Source organism: Limulus polyphemus, unplaced genomic scaffold (assembly GCF_000517525.1).
Source record: "Limulus polyphemus unplaced genomic scaffold, Limulus_polyphemus-2.1.2 Scaffold1497, whole genome shotgun sequence".
NCBI lineage: Eukaryota > Metazoa > Arthropoda > Merostomata > Xiphosura > Limulidae > Limulus > Limulus polyphemus.
The window spans coordinates 1-15,174 of NW_013667107.1; the positions used below are offsets into that span (position 1 = coordinate 1).

At 31.5% G+C, this 15,174-nt stretch overlaps 1 long non-coding RNA gene across 3 annotated transcripts in view; it reads right to left on the minus strand.

The window, feature by feature from the left end:
* Positions 1-684: 684 nt before the first annotated feature.
* LOC111086859 overlaps positions 685-15,174 on the minus strand; it is a 100,503-nt gene continuing 86,013 nt past the window's right edge. The window contains exons 4-5 of one of the 3 annotated variants that reach the window (XR_002611582.1): positions 13,313-13,363; positions 685-731 (exon numbers count right to left, since the gene is read on the minus strand). This is a non-coding gene — a long non-coding RNA (uncharacterized LOC111086859). The remainder of the gene's footprint in view (positions 732-13,312; positions 13,364-15,174) is intronic. The other 2 variants (XR_002611580.1, XR_002611581.1) reach the window with 2 other exon arrangements.

Here is a 15,174-nt window from a genome sequence, read left to right on the forward strand (position 1 = left end):
GAACAGTAGAACTAGGGGACACAAATATAAATTTTGGCAGGGTAGGAGTCATCTTCAGCTATGACAGTTTTATTTTTCTGACAGGGTGGTTGGCTTTTGGAATGGGTTGTCTTTGGCTGTTGTAGAGGTAATACATTTCAGTGAATTTAAGAAAAAGTTTAATAAGTATACAAATGATAATGGCTGGCTTTAACATTTTTAATTCTTTGTATAATAGTTTTAGTTTAGTTTAGAGGATGGGACAGCTGAGATGGAGCAATAGGTCCTATGTTGTCCCAAAACATTATGTTATGTTTTGCAGAGTAACACTGCTGATATACTTGATCTCAAAATGTAATATTTTCTTTCAGCAATAATCTGAGGGTATGTTCATTTTTATAAATATCACTGTTATTTTTAGGTTCTACATGTAAATGCAATAAGCTTTTTTTTATAATTTTTTTGTAAGTTGGCTTAAAGATTTGCAGATCTCCAAAGGTACTCAACAGCACATTATTCTCAAGTTAATCAATTATTGGAATGGGGAATGCAATATTATGCATGCTACAAAAACCTAAGAGTTAACAGATAAAGAATATTCATACATTATAGTTTAGCATAAAGGCAAACATTGAAAAATACACTTAAACTTGATAATAAAAGGAATATTTCTTTCATGCCAATTGATAAACCATATCCAACAAACTTACACATAATGTCGGCTCTCAAGGTTGTAACATGGGTAATAATGCCTACAGAATAAAAACTGTATTTAGAAAATATTGAACAGTCTTGTACAGTCTACACTAATTATTCTGAACAGATGGTCAGAAAACAGCCTCATATTTCTATTAAATATATTATTCAAAGTCTTATATATAATGTATTATGAAACAAAAAAGCCTGAAAAAAGTAAAGTTTACTTAGTTGCAATTTAACTTTCTCATGCTCAAAAGCACAAATGATGATGAATAGTCATACCAAAAAAAAAACCAAGAATTCTAGGTGTGACTGACTCAATGAAAATAAGAAGCATTGTAAGAAGACTTAAAAGCATTTATTGTTGTTTATAATAATAAAGATTCTCAGTTGTGTTTATTTGCTGTTTCTGGTTTCTACTGCTGTGTTTCTTGATGTTACACATACAGAGTTCATGGAATACTGAATAAATGGAAAATTTGGTGTGAAGTCCAGTATTTGGGACCACACATGTGTATCACAGTACTTAAAGAAAATCAACAACATATCAATGTCTCCTGATATGAAAATTAATTTAAATTATAAACACAGGTATAAGCTTATATTACTATATAATGACTAGTTTATTAACAGTAAGCTTGAAATTGTTTTTTTTTTTTTGTTATATTCACACAAAACTAAAATTCCTGCATTAATAAGAATACAGGGAAGGGAGCTTGTCAACCATGCCCACAGCAAACTCTTGGGCTACTTTAATTAAATAGTGGGATTGGACCATCATTCTTACAATGACATGATTCACCCATGGCTCAAAAATGTGGAGCTTGCTTTTGGTGCAATGGGATCCTTATGTCCAGCACACTAACCATTCAACCACTTCTGGACAGAACTTGGAATGATTATCAGACATCCTAAAGCTTGAAAGATGATATTAGTTACGGGCAAAGTTTTGATATATTCTGAATAACATGTGGCTTTAGACTGTCAATTTTTAAGTCTGAGACCCAGGAAAAATTTAACTTTTATGACAATAAAAATAACAACACATCCTGTCTCCTTGGTTATAATAATTACTTCTAGTATTTGTTAGATAAATTAAATGTAAAACGAATATATACATTCTAAAAATTACTTTACATATATATTTGTATATTCAAAACTTAAATATATATGACCAGAGGTGTAGGAGGTAAGTTAAAAGTGTGTGTGTTTGTATGCCACTGCTTATGATTGAAGGCACCTAACTGAAAATTTGGTGCAATTAATATTAACATTTTAATAAAACATTTATGCTTGTAACTGCAATCTAACATCAGTCTATTAGTGATAAATCAATTCAATCAAAGTTACAAAGAAATAATTTGCTAAATTTTTCTTGGTTATCTCTTTACTTTAGTATTTTAATTGTTTATATGTTCACAGCTAATTTCGTTTTAATACTTTGAACTTTAGCTACACGAATTTTTAAGAAAAATATTTATACCATATTATAAAGCACGAAGCAAGTAAACACCCCAGTACTGAAAAATGTCTAACTTGGCCTAGTTACAAATTAGTAGTAGTAGGTAATAGAGCCTAGTGAAGTACACCACAAACTTTCATAAACTTTCATAAGCCATGACTTGATACAAATACCACGTCTATCGCGGTACTGGTAATAACACCTAAGTATTATATGTACTCGAAAAAAATTACACTTACCCTACAGACAGGAAATAATACACAATTATTGAATTAGGATAAGGTTCCTTGCATTCTAGACTAGGCCTATCACACAGCTGTTTGACCCAGATATCACGTCACTCTCTCTACATTTAAACAACCTTCAGTTTTATGAATAGTTTACAATATAATAAACGTTATTAAGGTTACACTAAAAAAAAAAATCCTTGATAATGAAAGCCTTACAATTACGTGGTACTCGCAATTCAAATCTAAAAAACAAACAAACAAATAAAAAAGACAACGAAAATACTGTAAACGAATTTCAACACCACCAAGTCTATACTGAGTGAAACGTCGTTTCTTTTATATCTTCTAGCACCACCTGTAAAACTGAGAACTAAACAAACCATTTTGTTGCTGAGAATACTCTCATTTAAAACGTAAACCTATAAGCCTGATTATAATGCCTAAGTTATGGTAGGAGCAGAGGGCAACATAGTGGTTAGCGTGCCAGATTGTGGATCCGAAGTTCGAAGGTTCGTCTATCATTACCACAAAAAATAATAATAATTGCGCTCAACACTTCGGGTACGTTGGTGCATCAAGAGAGTGACAGTTAATTAAATTCTATGTTTGGTCAGGCAACAGTGTGCGATGAGTGGTGTTGACTTTCCTTTCCTTTAGTCTATCACGTTAAAATTATGGATGGCTAGCGTGTGGCTTTGTGCTAAATCCGACGAAAAAAAAAAAAACAGATTATAGTAGGCCTAATACAATAGCCGATAAATTTGATTTGTAGTTTGTACACTATAGAATTTAGCATCAGCCAAAGGATAGGCTCTCTTCCCTACAATTATGAAATGTTGTAATGACAGCTAAATGTTAAGCCTATTATTCAAAAGAAATGTTGCTTGTGAGTTTTAGGCCTAGCATGCACAGCATTTAATGGAAAATAAACTTATAATATCTGAACTTAGATTGTATAATATAATCCGATTGGATTTTAAAAGTACCAGTAATTTGAAACCAATTGTACTGGGTTAATACCTGCAAATTAAAATTGTTAGTTAAAATCTTCCATAACAGTATATGACCTAATACAGTAATCTGTAACTTTCCCCACGTTTATTCCAGCTTGAAAAGTCCTGACAAGTTTGTGCTGTAACTTACCTGCTGTTATTTATGCTACTTTCACTTTTGCCCCCCAGTAGCTCAGCGGTATGTCTGCGGACTTACAACGCTAGAATCCGTGTTTCGATACCCGTGGTAGGCATAGCACAGATAGCCCATTGTGTAGCTTTGTGCTTAATTATAAGCAAACAAACTTTCAGTTTCAAGATTTAACATTTTATTCAAAAGCGCTTGTGTTGGTTTGAACCTAATATATATATTGGCTTGTTAACGTCTGACCTACCTTCTTCAATGTATTCTTATAATCATACTTTGGCATTGTCAGTTTTGTTAATTTTTGAAAGTCTGTAAAACTTATAATAAGATTAAAGTTAAAACAATAATAAACACCCACTTTATCTTACATGTTTCATTAGGACTTACATATATATCGTTAGGGCTAAGTGTAAGATAGCGTGCCCCACTATAAAAATTTAATAAGTTGTTAGCATAAAAATTATCATTATAATGACAAAAGTGCATTTTTATATTAATAGATATTCTAATATAAATTAGACACAAACAATTGTACTTATCTGTAATCCAATATCCTATTTCTACAATTTCATTTTTAAAACAAACAGGACACATAAAGTTCTGAAATAGTAAAATCTTACAGAAACTAATTTAGTAGCTTGGTGATTATATACACTAATTCATTCATTTGCCTTAGTTGTTACGGGGCAACTTGTGTTTCGACCCACTATTGTAAATGCCCCATGAGTTTGATATATTTTGCTAAACATATTACATATGCCTTTAAAAAGTTTAAAACATATTTTTGAGAATTTTAAAATAATTCAAATCAAAGTTGAAATTACATACATTTTGTTGATTGTGTCAAAATAAGTTGTAATTTGATTAAATAAATTTGTACATGGAGTAACATCTTTATTATCATCAAAAATGTTGATACCACCTGATATGAAACATAAAATTAGTTTGCCTGTAGTGATCAAAATTGTTATTATCATTATATATACTCTAAATCTTTATTTCTCTCCTATTTGCTCCAAAATAGCGGTTTATCGTAATAAGTCTCTTTTTGGGGCTTTCGGTACATCAATCCCGGCACGAACACCCACTCTAATTGAAATTATAGCCCCACAATAACATTGTTTTTTTGGGAAGAAATTATTTACTTTTTGGTTTATTTGTTGAGAAGAGAAGAATAAAACCTTTAGAATAAAGCAATTTGCTGCATTACCCAGCAAAGACATAAAAGAACCATTAAAACTGCCAAATTATTCCCTACATTGTGCAATGGATCAGTCAACCACGTTGGCTGAGAAAAACTACACAGACGTCCGGTTTTGAATCCTGAACCGCCAGATTACTTTGTGAGTAACATTTTCTAAACATAGAAAATTCTTTTGTCCTTTATAAATTATATGTTTATTTTCATCAGTGCCGTAAAGATTTTCAGATAGCCTCGAACTTTGCCAAAATTTTACAATGTATTTAGGAAAATAACTTATCTCTGATTTGAAAGTTGACGTGTATATATCATACCTGAATCAAATAAAATTTCTTGTAATTGTGATTATGGTTCTATAACTAGCATGTAACATTACAGTTTGTCTAAAGATAAAAACGTACCAGCGTCTTTCCAACTTTAACACAAGTAATTAATGTAAAAAATTAATTTTCCTAAGAGAATATTAGTCCAATTATATGAAGCACAAAACGTTTTTCAATTGAATAAGTATGTTTACACAAGTGAATGTTAAAAATTATAAAAACTTGTTCCAAGCATGAGATAGGGAAATGCAAACAAAAACATTTTCTTCTCCCAACGAAGTAATTCTTGGTTGGAACTAATATAATGGTTGGAGACGGCTTGAATGGGTAATGAAGAAAAACTTTAATATAATTCTTATTCAGAGTTAAGATTCAATATTACGACAAACAAGTAACGACAGTTTTATGTGTCTTCTTCAGTACAAAGTTAGACTGAAGAGGGTATGTGAAAGTGTCGAAACATTTTACATGTAAACTTGTGTTCCGTAATAACGGATCTTAACTTTTACTTTACACAACATTGTGTATCTTCCTATTATTACGATTCTTATCCATTTAAAACTTTCTTGGTAAGATAAGAGTATTCCAAAAGCTGGCGGTTGGTGCAATTGATCAGCTCAAAATTAGTGCTAGCTTTGCGCAGATAGTCTTTGTGTAATTTTGCCTGAAAATTCTAAAACAAACGTACTATGTAAATCCTTCATTCAGTATTAACACTGTTCATATTGCTTTTAATAGTCTCGCATGCTAAGGCTTCAAGAGCATTTCATTCAGTTTATCGGCATTTGATTGTGATTTCAAATGATATTTAAATCATTTCTTGCTAAATAAATATTTGATTACTCTAATTAAAATTATATTTCTAGTTTGTTAGAATAATAAAAATATAATTATTTACTTCGAGAAGGCTAACTGCTTACAGCCATGGGTTACGAGAATATGATTTGTGGTGAATATTTTAAAAATGTACAATCAAGTGATAATCACCTCCTTACAAATCATTTTGGTGAGTGTCCTATTTCTTTTGTTTATAGAGATGTGTTATATTTACGCAGTCATATGACTGAACATTTAAATATTCCCCAATTACTACTTTACCGGGTCATTAGTGTTACCCAAAACAGACTTAGGATTCGTTCTGAAGATAGCGAAGATGAAGGCTTTTCTTCTTCTGAAGAAAACGATTATATTTAAACATATGAAATTTAATTAAATGTACTTTTTAGGACTATCACATCCTGAGAAAGAGAAAGATATGATTGCACATATCATTAGAAACTGATAGTCAGGAAATATAATTTACCATAAAAGACTAACCTAGACATACATAGTTCAGTAATTTATGAACTAAGGTGTTTCCATAAGTAATATATTAGTATACCTTGAAGTTTTGTTAAGAAATGTTTCAGTATTTGTTGTACTTGATACTAAGATTTTACTTGCATATACTAAAGTAGCAAGCACATTAGGCTATGATTAAAAGTTGTTGTTTTTTATATAAGAAAATCACAGAACGCTGATCTGTATAATTTTTAAGTGAAAGGATACGTTATATTATCATAACAGTTTCAAAATCCTCGTGAGGAAATATCTGTTTTGAAATATTCGATTGCTGTTTTGATATTAAGCACAAAATTACACAAAGGGCTATATGTGCTCTGCCAACCATGAGTATCGAAAGCCGGCTTCTAGCAGTATAAGGCTGCAGACATGCCGCTGTGCCACTGGGGGGCGAAATAGTCGAAGAATAATCACTTGATTTATAACTGTAAAAGGTTCCATTACAATTATCTTTGTTAACTCCTTTTCGGTGTTGTTTATTTGTGAAAAATGCAATTGATGCTTTGGTAAACTAATAAGTTTAAATAGTAAAGTGTACATGAAGTTAAGTTTTTGCATTGATTTTTAGATGAAAAAGATAATACATGTTACCATTACATTGTTTCAAATATCTATGTCAGTTTTGAAAAATTACATTTTCTGAGTCTGAAATATAACAAATGAAAACTAGACTATTTGTTGTAGACTAATGTGTCTGAACTTGTGAACGAGTTCATCAACACCTCCTGTAAACAACTAACTCTGTTACCACTCAAGTACATAATTCGTTGTATTGTATAATGAAATCTCATACATTTCACATGTTTAAGTAAATATCATAAATTAGAATTAACTCGATATTTTATTTTGAAAACTATTCGAAGCCGACTGACACAGTCTGAGCTTCTGACCATTTGTTGGGTACAGTATTGAGTAGAAAGTATGGAATAATTGAACGCTAACTGAAATGTCCCGTCAAGTATTGAGAATATACATTTAGTGTTTTGTATCACTACGTAAAGTGAAAGAACTATGTTTACTGACTTTTATATTCAGTGATATACAAAAATTCTAGTTAAAGTATTGTGAACATGAAATTTATGTAGCAAATATATGATTATGTAGAGTTTGAACCGTTTATTTTCATTACTAAGTATAATGTAAATACGTAGATAGCGACAATGTATTATAATTGACTTTTCTTTTATGCGAAATAGACTTGGCTAACTCGGAAGTGACCTTTTCTCATTAGTCACATTTGGTAAACGACCTTTATATCCATTTCATATCTTCTTTTTCTCTGTCTACTCTTCCCAAGTGACGATCTTTGTATTTCTTAACATATAAAGATTAGCTAGCTTGACGTCAGCGATGTGTGAGTGATATTTCATAATAATTTCAATGTTTTTGAACTTTTAATATAAAATGGATGGATAAACAGTAAGTCATTCATTTATTAAATTTAGTTGTAGCAAAATGAATTAGCCTCATTCAAGTATTGGATAATATATATGCTAGATTAGAAGTATCTTGACTTGTGGAAGCGAAACAACAGGTGTCTTACGGAACATTGTCTGAAAGAAGCTATGGACAGTTTAGAAATTTATTCGATACTTTCACAAGATTTGTGTATGCAAAAAGAAGCTTGGGGGTGTGTTTGACAAGGATCAACTACCTGGTCATGCAGAAAAACAATTGTACATAATCAATCTAGATCTGATCATAAATCTGGTAGCCACTGGGTCTGTATTTACATTGGTCAAAATGAGAAAGGAGAATATTTTGATCCATTGAGACTGCCTCCACATAATGTCAACATAAGAAACTTCATCGAGAAGAACTGTTGAATGTAAACTTACAACAAAAAGTACTGTAAGGACCATATTCGTCTTTGTGTGGACAATATTGTAAACAATATACTTATTATCATTGTCAACATGTGTCCAAAAAAGTAAGTGTTGTTATTCTATAATAATGATTAAACACATTTATTATGTAGCAAAATTATTTACTGCAGAGTTTATTAACTAGATGTTAAAATTAAAGATAGTGAAACATTCGTGTTTGTATATAAAAAAACGTGTAGCTCATGTGTTTTGAAGTTAGATAGACTGAACATGTCACAATGAATCAGAGTGAAATGCCTCCATGATGTTAATGAACCACAGATCGAAATGAAAAGAACGTCTATATGCTGCATACTGTCCTACGGAAGTATATAAACATTTTTGTTAAATGTATGCAATTAAATATATGTTGAAATCTGTGCAAAATTCTTAGTAACATTGGACATTTTTGTAAAGTACATGTAATACAAATGAATATATATAATTGAAAACAAGAACGTAAATTGTATTCTCATTCAAATAATGTATAACAGATTTGTTGACATCCTACGGACAGTAAGTTTGTCGTTAAAATAATGGTTTTAACATAATAAAGTCTAGACACTGATGACATACTCATATGTAGAAGTAGAGTGTCCACCCTTGTAAAACTCGTGTAATATACAATTATAAATTATCATGTGTAAAATGAAATATTTTGTCAAGTTGTATGGATAGCATAAAGTCAAACTAATGAAGCAGTAAATTTTTAATAACTGCATGACATTTAAATAAGCATCTTTTTCAGAATAATTTAAATATAAATGTAATTAAATATTGAAGTAACGAAACAGTGTTAAGCAACATTGCTTAAAGTCATTTTCGAAATATTATAATATGAGATTTTTAAATAATAATTAGATAAAAGTGTATAATGAAATCTCACACATTTGACATGTTCATGTAGTTTTTAAAAAGTAGAATTGAATCGATTTTCTAAAACTACAAAGTAACATAAAATTAAATATGTTGTCAAGTTATATGGATAGCATAAAGACAAACTAATGAAACAGTAAGTTTTAATTATTGCATGATATTTAAATAAGTGTCTTTTTCTGGACGATTTACAGGAAATTTAATTAAATATAGAACCAATGAATTGGTGTTTTAAACCGATTGTATTAAATCTAGACATGTTAAGACACGTTGTTATATGTTGTGTGCGTCATTGTCTCTGACATCACGGTCGACTTTCATGGTGGCCTAGCAACGCGTCCTCTTTCATGACATCACTGCTAATGCCAGCGTCCTCTGGTTGAAGTGTAACTATGACTCTACCCCCCCCCCCCCGAGGTCAACACATGTTTAGTGCCCTCTAACGGTGTGTTGCCCTAACTACTTTGGAAGTTTAGAAATGATAGACTAGAAAGAAAGCAGCTAGATTCAACATCATCCACTGCCAGCTATTGGACTAATTTTGTCTGATCGAAGTGGGATTTTAAAGTCACTCTTATAACGCACCCACTACACCAAAGTGCGGAGGGCATTGTTTTTCGTTTAGCGGTAACGAGATGGAACCGCGGAACATAAGCTTCACAATCCGGTACGCTAACTAACCATTAAGCTGGGCTCAACCGATCTTGGAGCAAGTCATAAGTCCCACTAAACTTTGAGACAAACAATTTTCTCAAAGAAAAACAACAACAACAACAGACATACAGGAAGACGGTGTAGAGGGTGACGGATAGTTACAGACAAACAACGTTATTCGATTTTTTTTTTTCAGAAGTATTACAAAATTAACATTGCAAATTAGGATTGACAAGAATTGCTTCACTATATGGTTAAGAAGAATTCAGTAAGCAAGAAATGGCCTGGATATTGAATGCAATTACTTGAAATTTCTTCCTATTAAAAACATTTTTAGTAACTCTATATTTAAATAAATTACATAGCACAAATGTTGATTGAAAAAACCTCTGTTTTTGCGTTTAAGTTAAATATCATGATGAGTTATATGTAGCAGAATGATTTTACCAACAGCACAGATTTAACGGTCTGAAAATAAAATCAATTTTCAACTCACTTTATTAGAATAAATCATTAGTTCGGGTAACTAAAAAAACTTTTCCTGGAAGACACTTAAAAAGCCTAAGAACATCTTTAAGACAATGCAATTAGTATGTTTTGAACTTTCTTGAACTGTATAGCTTATGTTATGTTAATAACTGAACTATGGAATTTCATCCCAAGGATATGAAACCTATCAACGTATCATTTACACAGATCTTGACATTGTTTCAACCCACTTGTCTGTATAAGTATCAAGCAAAACGGTTCAACGAATGTGGTAGCAAGTATAAATCTTTAATCCAGATTTAAGCTCCAACGAATATAGTAGCAAGTATAAATCTTTAATCCAGATTTAAGCTCCAACGAATATAGTAGCAAGTATAAATCTTTAGTCCAGATTTAAGCTCCAACGAATATAGTAGCAAGTATAAATCTTTAATCCGGATTTAAGCTCCAACGAATGTAGTAGCAAGTATAAATCTTTAATCCAGATTTAAGCTCCAACGAATGTAGTAGCAAGTATAAATCTTTCATCCAGTTATAAGCTCCCATGTCTTCGAATATTATACCGACATCTTTATCATCTAATTAACTGGTAGTTTTGTTCAATGTTCACCCTCGTTCCACCATAATAGTCTTTATTATATTTTAACACCATATTCCAATACATTATTGGAAAACCTTCATACGACATTTTGAATGTGTTCCAATGTGGCTTAAAACGAACTAAGTCACTTATTCAACCAAGTTTTTTCAGTAAGAATTTTTTTTTCCTGGTGGACCTGGTGAAATTTATTATCGAATAAAAAAATATTTTCTCAAGACCGACACATTTGCACGTTTTTTTTTCTCATTATTATTATTATTAAGGATGCCAAGCACTACCAGTAGTTAGCGTACTAGTCTGTGGAGTTGATGTTCCATGGTTCGCATCCATCATAGGTGTGATATAAGAGTGACGATCAAACCCCACTATTTGTTCTGACAAGAGCAACCCATAAGTTGTTGATGGGTGGTGTTGACAAGTTGCCATCCTCCTTGTTGATCGTTTCAAATTTAGGGACGTTTAGCGCAGCTAGCCCTCGATTACCTTTACGCAAAATCCAACAAACAAACAAATAAACTTTTTTACAACTACGTTAATAAATTTAAAATATTTCTAAAGATATCATTTCCATAAAACTACCCTGTATAAACTGGACTATAAACATAGTAAGTTTGCTGTGGCTTTTGAAGTTATGTTTAATGAACTGTGATTTTTTTCAGGAATTAAAAAGGTCTGTACCAAGAATAATATTTGAAGCTACAAAAGTAGGTTTGAATAAAAAATAAATACTTATGATAGCAAACAATCGTCCATTTTTCTGACAATAAAGTACAGAAAAAAGGTGGTTTTGACTCTGACTTGAGAATGCCCTAAAAATGTTCTATCCTGAGTTGTTTTAAATCAATATTTTTGAAGAATTAATTTGTTTGTTTGTTTTGAATTTCGCGCAAAGCTACACGAAGACTATCTGCGCTAGCCGTCCCTAATTTAGCAGTGTAAGACTAGCGGCAAGGCAGCTAGTCATCACCACCCACCGACAACTCTTTGACTACTCTTTTACCAACGAATAGCGGGATTGACCGTCACATTATAACGCCCCCACGGCTGAAAGGTCGAGCATGTTTGGAGTGACGGGGATTCGAACCCGCGACCCTCAGATTGCTAGTCGACGCCCTAACCACCTGGAATTAATTTGTAGTTATTTATATTGTCTATAAAACAAAATTGTGTATAATAGGCTCGAAAATATTTGCTATATATATATATAATGTTTTTTTAAGTAACTTTGGCAAAAAAAAAATGTTTGTTTCTGAATGTATCTATGTAATTATTGCTGTGACCTAAAGTACGTTACACCTCTGGATAGTTTAATTTACAAAAAATATCCAGTAATATAAAAATTGTAACATCAGCACAAGAGACTGATTAGCTTTTCTTGTAAATAATGAAAGTAAAATATCTTTCAATTTCTCAGCTTATTGCATTGTGTTTCTGAAGAGCATTTTGTAGGTACATACGTCATTCTTAAAGCTTTCAGCTTATGAAAACACATATAATAATAATAAGCAGACACGACATGCTTGAAAGAATAACCTTCAACTCATCATGATACGTTCGTGAACGAAGACTAATGTCAAAGTGTTGTCACGCGTAATTTTTTCATACAACGTATAATATATATATATATATATTTAGATTTCATTCTGTCTTAAAAACTTTTAGGGAATTAATGACGCGAAAAATTCACCAAACAAGTGTTCTAACAAAAACAATTATTAGTTTCTGTAAGCTAACCAATTTCCGGTGTTGAGGTTTTTGCTTTTCATTAAAACCAACAAATAATGTAATTTCCTAGCTCGCCAAATTTCTCTCTCTCTCTTTCCTAAAGATAATTGCTTATTTCGTCGGCAATTTAATAGTTTCGCTTGGTTTCCTCCCCCTTGTTGATAAACGATGTTCTATGTATCTAAGTTCAATTTCAGGCTGAAATATTTTTGAATTACAAGGATAAAATATAAAAAAATATTACTGTGTTCTAAACAGCTATATATATATATATATATATTGTTAATTAAGTTCATTTCTTATTATCTGGAAAGTAAAAGTATAAAGACGAGAACTGCTAAGGTAAACAGAGACAATGCAGAAAACTGTCCTGGTTGAGATATGGCCGAATGAATGGTTATTAAGTACTTTTACTGACGTCAAATGCAACGTATAATGTGAAATAGTGCAAAATAATTTCGTCTCTAAAGAAAATAACTTGCTAGAATTAAATGTTATATTCTATCTATTTATCCATCCATGCAAACACTTATAGTTTGTTGAAACAATCTAATTATTAAACACGAAATAATTTGGTCCCCAGTTAACCTTCTTAGGACGTCGGTTTCACACTTTTTACGTAGATCTTTCCAAATGAAATTGCCACATTAGAAATGTAATGATAGCGGAGAATAAAGTTTTAGTACATTTAAAAATAAGAAAACATACAAAATCAACGTTTACTTACAGGTGGGAATCAGCCATCCTCGAGTCTTCGTGGGAGCCCTCTCGTACGAGACTATAAATGAAAGAAAATCATCAACTGTACAAGTGTTCTCTATTCTCAGCAGGCTCTAAACTCAAACGACTTCCGCTTTCGCACTGCTCACGTTGCTGAAGATCAAACTTCAAAAAGAAATAGAAGTCTCTAGAATTACGCAACAATAAAGGTTAAAACATCAAGTAGTTCCTGTTCGTTTCTGAAGCACATAGGAACGAATGAACAAAAATATTCGGTGCTCATTAAACTGAAGATGTTTAATTAATTGAATCAAAAAGGAAATAAAACTGTACTGTAATACCTATTTATCCATCGAATGGACAAAATGACACGATCGTTCGCTTCAGCTCTGTATTATCAGGAACAAGTAGAGCGTGGGCATAACCAGTGTTGATAATATATTACTAATTTAGAAACTCAGTTAGAATTAGTCATGGATCTGAAAGCCACCTTATGTGCACAGGGATAAACGGTCGTATCAGAAACCCATAGAATTCAGGTATAGCTGTTCCTCCCTGTGAACTACTGATCAGATAGTAAACAACTAACTAGCAGCACCCGCTTCAACAACGGATTTTCCAGCTGTTCGAATCGAATAACGTGTTTAAATATTGCTTTTATAACGCGTCCACAGCGAATAGTGTGGACGGTATTTAGCAACATCATCTCTCAAAATGTTGACATTCCGATACGCAGTCCAACATGCCATACTAATCTACAGTTGAATAAATGCACTTGTGTCTTCGTTTCATTTTTCTATACTTTCTATATTTCAAAACTCTGCTACGTAGCCTACTGATTAATTAAAATAGCATAAAAATATAAACCTGTTCTTTTCCTGGTTGTTTTCTTGATCAATAATTTTAAGAATAAAGAAATAATAATTTCAGTTTATTTCTCCTTTTGAAATTTTTACTTCTATTTATTACAGTAAACATGAAATGAAGTTACACATTTCTTACTTCTTTGATTTATATCATCATGAGTAATAATCTTGCAAAATGTTAAGAGAGCATATTCTTAGTTCTTTCGAGAATTTTCTTTTTCGTTATTTTATAAAATTTATCAGTCCTTATCTTACAACATTCTCTGGACAATAATAATTTTCTGCAATATTTAACTGTACCCCACCTATTACTTATTTTTTAATTGTGTGGTTTATCATCATCGATGTGGGTACATTATTCAAGTGCTCTTATTATATATAAACAAGTAATATTGTGACTGATAAAAGTTTTAATTCTCGGATAAAGAATAGTTTATATTTTATTGTATTATTATACGTAACACTCAATTTATTTTTGAGTAACCTAGTTAGGAGGTTTACAAAAACGTATATTTAATCAGTCATTCGTTTTGCTGTGAGACGTTAAAACACATAAAGTTTGAACTAGATCGCCAAAAAAAATGTAAAATGCAAAACTTCGCGGATCTTTGCCATAGTTAAATGTGTTTTACAAAGGATCAATGCACATAACAAACATATATAAACACGACTGTAAGAATCGAGTTTGAGACATTCTTCCAAAAACCTATTAAATATAGGCTCTATTTGTAAGCCAAATATACAAGATATTTCTAAGTATGCACACACACACACATTATAAACAATAACATTAAAGGAGTTGATTACTACCTATTCTGCTACATCGAATACTCTCATGGCAATGTTTTTAGCATTCTACGTGATGGAAAATTTACTTTTTACAAACCAAAACTACATACATGAGAACGTCAGATTTATTGTATGTATTACATATACCGTATACGACAAACATTGATGTATTCAAATTCGATGACGAGGAACCCACTTTGAGACTAATAATGGC